Source organism: Scardinius erythrophthalmus (genome assembly GCF_964197995.2).
Source record: "Scardinius erythrophthalmus genome assembly, chromosome: 2".
In the NCBI taxonomy this organism is placed as follows: domain Eukaryota; kingdom Metazoa; phylum Chordata; class Actinopteri; order Cypriniformes; family Leuciscidae; genus Scardinius; species Scardinius erythrophthalmus.
Genome location: NC_138222.1, coordinates 6,073,200 through 6,083,414, shown reverse-complemented (window position 1 = coordinate 6,083,414; position 10,215 = coordinate 6,073,200).

Sequence of the window (10,215 nt, the reverse complement as noted above, 5' to 3'; positions counted from 1 at the left end):
CTGGAATCAACTCTTCTTGTTAAATATGGCAGAGGTTTTAATAAGAAAACCGCATGAGAGGGTCGAGGTCCTTATTTCGAGATGTCCAGAGTGGATTTTGTCTTGGATTGAGTTGTTTGCGCTCTGTTTTTCCTCGCTGTACCACACATCCACACAAAGATGTAAAACCCTGTAAACAAACAAACTTAAAGTTTCAGTCCATCATTTTTTGGCATCCAGAAAAGTTTCCATTCCCCTTTTCTTGAGTCGTCACGTCACATAATTATTCTACTTGTGATTTAACAGGAAAACAAAAAACCTGTACTTTTGTATTTCACTTCCTCCTAGACTGTGTTGTGACTTTAAAGCAACCCTTGTTCTGACCCTAACTATGCTTTGGTAGCAGAAACAAAGAGAGTTTCAGAAAATGACGCATCTTTTTAATTTTACACATATTTCTTCCTTTTCCACCTGCTGTTATCCTCCATCATGGAAATTTTTTCTTTTGCAAGCAGACATGGGTCAATGACATGACTTGAATACAGCCTTTACTATGATGAGCATGTTTTTAAACTCTGTATTCAAATTTATTTGGGATTTTTTTTTTGGAGGGAGCATAAAGTCAAAAATACCAGGGTGATACAATAATAATAAAATAAAAATGAAATGAAATGAACAAAAACCTAAAAGTAGTTTGGCATAATGATATATAAAAGAGTATTAGAAAATCTGCCAAATAAAAGTCATGTGGCGTGACGAACAAAGTCATGTGGTACAACCAACATGCCGAAAAAAATTAAAACAGGAAACACTACATTCACACTGCAAATAATCAATTCAGATTTATTGCTCAGATCCAGTTTTTTTATTGTTTTGTTTGGCTGTTCACATTATTTTTTTAATGTTGCCAATGTCCGGTTTGAGTGTGAACGGGTCATGATCCTGAACTGACCCGCACACGCAAAAGAACAATAACAAAGGGTTTGTCCAAATACCCTCACTTGTGGTCTTGGGCTGTGAGAGCGTGTGGACACACAGGAAGAAAAGACTAACCGAGGTCTTGAGAACACCAAATCTCAGTTCCCATAATGCACAACAAAACCAAAAACATGATGCATGATGAGATAAGCTTTGCCTCAAGGCTTAGCGTATCTCATCATGCATCATGTTCAGGATCGCACGTGCCCCAAATTCGTGAGATGTTGAGGAAAACATTCCACTGTAAATTAGATTAATTAGAGATTACATACAATTTGGTAGTAAAACATAAAGTGTTGCCCATTTTATTGGTGCAGATACAATTTTGGTCATACTTAAGTTTAGGGTCCAATTCTCACTATTAACCACAAGTTCTGCCTTAATAAACTCCTAATTACTGCATATTAATTGTTAGTAAGGTAGTTGTTAAGTTTAAGTAGTAAGGGATTTAGAATATGGTCATACAGAATAAGGCATTAATATTTGCTTTATAAGTATTAATAAACAGCCAATATCCTTATGCATGTTAATAAGCAAATAGTTAATAGTGAGAATTGGATCCTAAACTAAAGTGTTAGCAATTTATTTGTGTATTTTGTGCAACATTTGTAACTGTTTTTTATTGCTTAATTTTGGAAGCACCACAATTGCTAAATTGTGTTGTCTGTTTCATAGGGACTTCTGAACAATAGACATTTAAAAGTTTCTTTTAAAATGCCAAGTATTGTAAATTAAAATAAAGCTCTGTGAACTGTAAACTCTTTCATTTTTACAAAACTATAAGTGTGTCCCATTTGGTAATCAAAAGTTCTGCACACACGGTCTTCACGCGCCCTTTAATGCTTAGGCCAAATACAGGAAATGTTCAATCTGAGTAGACATGTGGTAAAGTCAAGTGCAAAGACATGTGGGTATTTGGACAGGCCCAAAAATGCGGCGCAGAACAGAATTATATAGAAGTAAACACAGAGGTGATGAAGTCATCATTTAGGGGCCCGAACATGATTTTTTTAAAGCAACAGTCAAACACGACTGTATAGTGTTTTTGCATTGAAAAACAATAGAAAGGTTGCGTGTATGTTGATCTAGAGTAACGTAAAAGTCATATGAATTCCGATGTGACTGTTCAGACTGAGGTCGCACTGCAGAACATCAGACCAGTATCTGATTTAGGACCTCATATAGTAGTGGCCCAAATCAGAATAGAAAAGATCAGATTCCATGTTGTTTGTGCCGTTCACACTGTAATAAAAACCCCCCAGATCTCAGTCGCATAAGAGCAAAAACAAAACAAAAACAAAAACATTTGAGACACGTTTGCCTATAGTCTGACAGAGAGGACTCTCAAAAAATGTATCATATTTATAATTAATGAAATTTCTAAAAATAAGATATTAAGATGTAATTAAGATGTGTACTGTGGTGGATTTTTAATAGATAAAATTGTAAACTGTATAATCAAACTATCCATGTCTCTAACATCTAACCTTACTTCATTTTTCAGGCCTAACATGATAACACTTTGAAACACAATGTACTAAAATGCTCTGTCCTGTGTTTTTGGATGTTGTATTTTTGCCATACCCCTTGTGAGTGTAAAAATAACAAATGGGTATTGAAACTAGACAGATGACTAAATTTGAACCTTGTGATTAAACAATGAAGTAATCATTAAAACAAAGTTTGCTTTACCTAGTAACAGAAGGGGTTGTCTATGAAGAACCAATCAAATTCTATTCTATTCCTATTCTATAAAAACTGTTGTATTCGTGTTAGCTGGTGGGATTCTCAATGGAATTTGTCTGAGATCCTCCGGCCTTGCTTCTTCTTGGGGAAGATTCTCTGAGAACTGCTCGAGAGATCCTCCGGCCGTGATTAAAGCATTTAAAGAACATTTGCTAAGGTCTGTTTGTCGATTATTCCTGCGCAGGAAGAAAGCTAGTTAGGGAAGCAAGTTAGTTAGGTAGACTATTTATTAAGCGTCGATTGGAGACGTTAGAGATCGTCGATTGGAGACGGCCCAGGGGGATCGTCGATTGGAGACAGCCCAGGTATTTATTAAGCGTCGATTGGAGACGTTAGGGATTGTCGATTGGAGACGGCCCAGGTATTTATTAAGCGTCGATTGGAGACATTAGGGATTGTCGATTGGAGACAGCCCAGGTATTTATTAAGCGTCGATTGGAGACGTTAGGGATTGTCGATTGGAGACAGCCCAGGTATTTATTAAGCGTTGATTGGAGACGTTAGGGATTGTCGATTGGAGATGGCCCAGGTATTTATTAAGCGTCGATTGGAGACGTTAGGGATTGTCGATTGGAGACAGCCCAGGTATTTATTAAGAGTCGATTGGAGACGTTAGGGATTGTCGATTGGAGACGGCCCAGGTATTTATTAAGCGTCGATTGGAGACATTAGGGATTGTCGATTGGAGACAGCCCAGGTATTTATTAAGCGTCGATTGGAGACGTTAGGGATTGTCGATTGGAGACAGCCCAGGTATTTATTAAGCGTCGATTGGAGACGTTAGGGATTGTCGATTGGAGACGGCCCAGGTATTTATTAAGCGTCGATTGGAGACGTTAGGGATTGTCGATTGGAGACAGCCCAGGTATTTATTAAGCGTCGATTGGAGACATTAGGGATTGTCGATTGGAGACGGCCCAGGTATTTATTAAGCGTCGACTGGAGACGTTAGGGATTGTCGATTGGAGACGGCCCAGGTATTTATTAAGAGTCGATTGGAGACGTTAGGGATTGTCGATTGGAGACGGCCCAGGTATTTATTAAGCGTTGACTGGAGACGTTAGGGATTGTCGATTGGAGACGGCCCAGGTATTTATTAAGCGTCGACTGGAGACGTTAGGGATTGTCGATTGGAGATGGCCCAGGTATTTATTAAGCGTCGATTGGAGACGTTAGGGATTGTCGATTGGAGACAGCCCAGGTATTTATTAAGCATCGATTGGAGACGTTAGGGATTGTCGATTGGAGACGGCCCAGGTATTTATTAAGCGTCGATTGGAGACGTTAGGGATTGTCGATTGGAGACAGCCCAGGTATTTATTAAGCGTCGATTGGAGACATTAGGGATTGTCGATTGGAGACGGCCCAGGTATTTATTAAGCGTCGACTGGAGACGTTAGGGATTGTCGATTGGAGACGGCCCAGGTATTTATTAAGAGTCGATTGGAGACGTTAGGGATTGTCGATTGGAGACGGCCCAGGTATTTATTAAGCGTTGACTGGAGACGTTAGGGATTGTCGATTGGAGACGGCCCAGGTATTTATTAAGCGTCGACTGGAGACGTTAGGGATTGTCGATTGGAGACGGCCCAGGTATTTATTAAGAGTCGATTGGAGACGTTAGGGATTGTCGATTGGAGACGGCCCAGGTATTTATTAAGCGTTGACTGGAGACGTTAGGGATTGTCGATTGGAGACGGCCCAGGGGGATCGTCGATTGGAGACAGCCCAGGTATTTATTAAGAGTCGATTGGAGACGTTAGGGATTGTCGATTGGAGACGGCCCAGGTATTTATTAAGCGTTGACTGGAGACGTTAGGGATTGTCGATTGGAGACGGCCCAGGTATTTATTAAGCGTCGACTGGAGACGTTAGGGATTGTCGATTGGAGACAGCCCAGGTATTTATTAAGCGTCGATTGGAGACGTTAGGGATTGTCGATTGGAGACAGCCCAGGTATTTATTAAGAGTCGATTGGAGACGTTAGGGATTGTCGATTGGAGACGGCCCAGGTATTTATTAAGCGTTGACTGGAGACGTTAGGGATTGTCGATTGGAGACAGCCCAGGTATTTATTAAGCGTCGACTGGAGACGTTAGGGATTGTCGATTGGAGACGGCCCAGGTATTTATTAAGCGTCGACTGGAGACGTTAGGGATTGTCGATTGGAGACAGCCCAGGTATTTATTAAGCGTCGACTGGAGACGTTAGGGATTGTCGATTGGAGACGGCCCAGGTATTTATTAAGAGTCGATTGGAGACGTTAGGGATTGTCGATTGGAGACGGCCCAGGTATTTATTAAGCGTTGACTGGAGACGTTAGGGATTGTCGATTGGAGACGGCCCAGGTATTTATTAAGCGTCGACTGGAGACGTTAGGGATTGTCGATTGGAGACGGCCCAGGTATTTATTAAGCGTCGACTGGAGACGTTAGGGATTGTCGATTGGAGACGGCCCAGGTATTTATTAAGAGTCGATTGGAGACGTTAGGGATTGTCGATTGGAGACGGCCCAGGTATTTATTAAGCGTTGACTGGAGACGTTAGGGATTGTCGATTGGAGACGGCCCAGGTATTTATTAAGCGTCGACTGGAGACGTTAGGGATTGTCGATTGGAGACGGCCCAGGTATTTATTAAGAGTCGATTGGAGACGTTAGGGATTGTCGATTGGAGACGGCCCAGGTATTTATTAAGCGTTGACTGGAGACGTTAGGGATTGTCGATTGGAGACGGCCCAGGGGGATCGTCGATTGGAGACAGCCCAGGTATTTATTAAGAGTCGATTGGAGACGTTAGGGATTGTCGATTGGAGACGGCCCAGGTATTTATTAAGCGTTGACTGGAGACGTTAGGGATTGTCGATTGGAGACGGCCCAGGTATTTATTAAGCGTCGACTGGAGACGTTAGGGATTGTCGATTGGAGACAGCCCAGGTATTTATTAAGCGTCGATTGGAGACGTTAGGGATTGTCGATTGGAGACAGCCCAGGTATTTATTAAGAGTCGATTGGAGACGTTAGGGATTGTCGATTGGAGACGGCCCAGGTATTTATTAAGCGTTGACTGGAGACGTTAGGGATTGTCGATTGGAGACAGCCCAGGTATTTATTAAGCGTCGACTGGAGACGTTAGGGATTGTCGATTGGAGACGGCCCAGGTATTTATTAAGCGTCGACTGGAGACGTTAGGGATTGTCGATTGGAGACAGCCCAGGTATTTATTAAGCGTCGACTGGAGACGTTAGGGATTGTCGATTGGAGACGGCCCAGGTATTTATTAAGAGTCGATTGGAGACGTTAGGGATTGTCGATTGGAGACGGCCCAGGTATTTATTAAGCGTTGACTGGAGACGTTAGGGATTGTCGATTGGAGACGGCCCAGGTATTTATTAAGCGTCGACTGGAGACGTTAGGGATTGTCGATTGGAGACAGCCCAGGTATTTATTAAGCGTCGATTGGAGACGTTAGGGATTGTCGATTGGAGACAGCCCAGGTATTTATTAAGCATCGATTGGAGACGTTAGGGATTGTCGATTGGAGACGGCCCAGGTATTTATTAAGCGTCGATTGGAGACGTTAGGGATTGTCGATTGGAGACAGCCCAGGTATTTATTAAGCGTCGATTGGAGACATTAGGGATTGTCGATTGGAGACGGCCCAGGTATTTATTAAGCGTCGACTGGAGACGTTAGGGATTGTCGATTGGAGACGGCCCAGGTATTTATTAAGAGTCGATTGGAGACGTTAGGGATTGTCGATTGGAGACGGCCCAGGTATTTATTAAGCGTTGACTGGAGACGTTAGGGATTGTCGATTGGAGACGGCCCAGGTATTTATTAAGCGTCGACTGGAGACGTTAGGGATTGTCGATTGGAGACGGCCCAGGTATTTATTAAGAGTCGATTGGAGACGTTAGGGATTGTCGATTGGAGACGGCCCAGGTATTTATTAAGCGTTGACTGGAGACGTTAGGGATTGTCGATTGGAGACGGCCCAGGGGGATCGTCGATTGGAGACAGCCCAGGTATTTATTAAGAGTCGATTGGAGACGTTAGGGATTGTCGATTGGAGACGGCCCAGGTATTTATTAAGCGTCGACTGGAGACGTTAGGGATTGTCGATTGGAGACAGCCCAGGTATTTATTAAGAGTCGATTGGAGACGTTAGGGATTGTCGATTGGAGACGGCCCAGGTATTTATTAAGCGTCGACTGGAGACGTTAGGGATTGTCGATTGGAGATGGCCCAGGTATTTATTAAGCATCGATTGGAGACATTAGGGATTGTCGATTGGAGACAGCCCAGGTATTTATTAAGAGTCGATTGGAGACGTTAGGGATTGTCGATTGGAGACGGCCCAGGTATTTATTAAGAGTCGATTGGAGACGATTAGGGATTGTCGATTGGAGACGGCCCAGGTATTTATTAAGCGTCGACTGGAGACGTTAGGGATTGTCGATTGGAGACAGCCCAGGTATTTATTAAGAGTCGATTGGAGACGTTAGGGATTGTCGATTGGAGACGGCCCAGGTATTTATTAAGCGTCGACTGGAGACGTTAGGGATTGTCGATTGGAGACAGCCCAGGTATTTATTAAGAGTCGATTGGAGACGTTAGGGATTGTCGATTGGAGACGGCCCAGGTATTTATTAAGAGTCGATTGGAGACGTTAGGGATTGCCGATTGGAGACGGCCCAGGTATTTATTAAGCATTGATTGGAGACGTTAGGGATTGTCGATTGGAGACGGCCCAGGTATTTATTAAGCGTCGACTGGAGACGTTAGGGATTGTCGATTGGAGACGGCCCAGGTATTTATTAAGCATCGATTGAGACGGCCCCGGTAGACTTAGGTCAGATGAGATAGGACTTAGTTAGGTTTAGGGAAAAATCTACGACACATGTATTCAAGATGTAAAGCAAATATGGGTAACACTTTATTTTACAGTGTCCATGTTACATAGTTACATGTACTTACCATAGTAATAACAGTAAATTATGCATAATTGCATGCAACTAAACCTCAACCAAATTCTAATCCCTAACCCTATAGTAAGTACATGCAGTTGCTTAATATTACCCAGTACTTAAATACATAAATAACACCTTAAAATAAAGTGTGACCCAAATATGTTAGGACTTTGTACCTGATGGTTAGACCATATGACATTTTAGAGTCATTAAATTTAACCTAATGGAACCATTACTAAGTGTACTGTAAATTTAACTTGGCATGTGTTTTAAACTACAAGATTTATCGTGAACATTCATATGTTCTCTGTCACTGTTGTACCCTAACTAAACATACCTTGCATTGAGTTTAAGATGCAGAACAGGTAGAGTATAACGTAGTTGGTATATCCAGAGCTGAAGAAGGCCAAACCCCATGTTGTTCCCAGCAGACACATGAGGCCCAGCACTGTTCCCGCATCCTTCCACACTGGCATCTTGCCATTCCTGTTGCCCACACGTCGGAGCTTAAAGATCTGTCTGGACACTGTGATTAGGATTCCTAAATTGAACAGGAATATGACGGTGAAGTAGGAAAGGTTCACGCCATACAGGACGTTAGGGTTTTTGATCCAGCAACTGTAATGAAAGAAACGTTTGCAATGTAAGCATTTACTTCATACATTGGATGGACTGACGTAGAGTGCAACATAATTTAACTACATTTGCCTGTCTCTAATGCAAATTAAAAATGTAAAGACTTACATTGCATTTGTTTTGTTTGTATCTGATAAAGTCATATCATATGTGCCATAAAGAGGATTAGTGTCATAAACCGACAGCAAGCCTCCAACAACAATAACAGGGACTCCTGTCAAGAGGAAAAGATCGCAGGATAAACAATTTCAAGATTCCATTTTATGAATTTTTAATTTTTAATCATATTATGTTTTACGTTATTTTTTGAGTTAAACGTTTGCATTTGAGTTTCCAATTTTGCAAATTTCCCCTTTAATGCTTCCAGCATGTTTATTAGACATTAGCTGCGATGTTATTTGCATTACATTTAGTTTTTGTATGTTGTTATGCTCACCCCATCCGATCAGGGACAACTTGACCACGTAGTGTCTGATGTAAATGTTGAACACTCTGATGAGAAGAAGGTACAGGTGCAAGGCTTCAATAGCCATCCATGTGAAACAAGACAGCAGGCTGTAGTGTATCATCACAGCGATAAACACACAGACATCTTCCATTCCCAGTGTGGCAGCCCATTCGCTGAGCATGAAGCTGATGTTGAGGAGAAACAGAGCGCCACTCAGAGACACATGGATGCTGCTGGACACTTCTGCCCTTGCATAACTGAAAACACACACATGGTATATTGAAAATGGGCAAAAATAGATGTAAATTGAGCATTATTGGCTTTGAAGAGTTTATATTAACAATTTTTATAGCAATGTAATTTATGCATGGAATAATGTGAATCAAAGCACAGATTGTATATGCATTTATATAAAAAAAAACAAAAAAAAACAGAAGGAACAGCACCTGATGAACATGAACGACAAGACAGAGCAAGCAGAAAAGAACGCAGACAGACCGCAGCCTACGTAGCTGATGGACGACAGGATTTTCCACTGCTCTTTGGATATCTTCAAGTTAGTCTATTTAAAGTTAGGAAGGCAGATAAATGAGTGTTGGAGTGAAATTTAAACCATATCAGCTGATTATTTTAAACTGCTACATTGTAAAAAAATAATAATATATTGTTGGTTTAACATAAAAAAGTAAGTTACTTGGTTGCCTTAAAATTTTGAGTTCATTAAAATAAAAATTTTGAGTTAATACAACAAAGGAGATTGGTTTAATAAATAGCCTAGAAACTTAAAATATTGTTATCTGAATAACATACATTTTTAAGTTGATTTGACAAAAGATAAAAAGTTGTGATAACGAATCATGAATGTATTGTTTTTTACAGTGTAGTTTTACTGAATAATTTCATTGGTGGATGTCTCAGTACTCACCAGAAGCACAGCAAAAGGGGTCATATGGTTACAGGAGCACTCCACAACTTCAGCTCCAGTAATATTGGTGAGACAACCATCAGTTTTCCAGGTTTTGTCTCCTATATGACAGTAAACAAAAATCAAATCAACATAAAAGGACATAATATCTCTGCAATATAAGAGCATAAGCACATTTTTCATTGAAGCAATTAGGGCTTGGCGGTATGACGATATATTGTTACCACGGTATAAAATGTCTATCGTTTTTTCTATATCATGTATATCGCGGTATGTAAATATACACACTGCCAAAGTGCTTGCGCGGAAAGCTGCCTCTCAGAAGATGATTGCAAATTTGGGAGTTATTAAGCACAATAAGCAGTGAAAAAGAACTTAAAGTGATAATTCACCCAAAAATTAGCCCATGATTTACCCACCCTCAAGAATTCCTAGGTTTACATGACATTCTTCTTTCAGACGAATACAATCGGAGTTATATTAAAAAATGTCCTGGCTCTTCCAAGCTTTATAATGGCAGTGAATGGCCGTT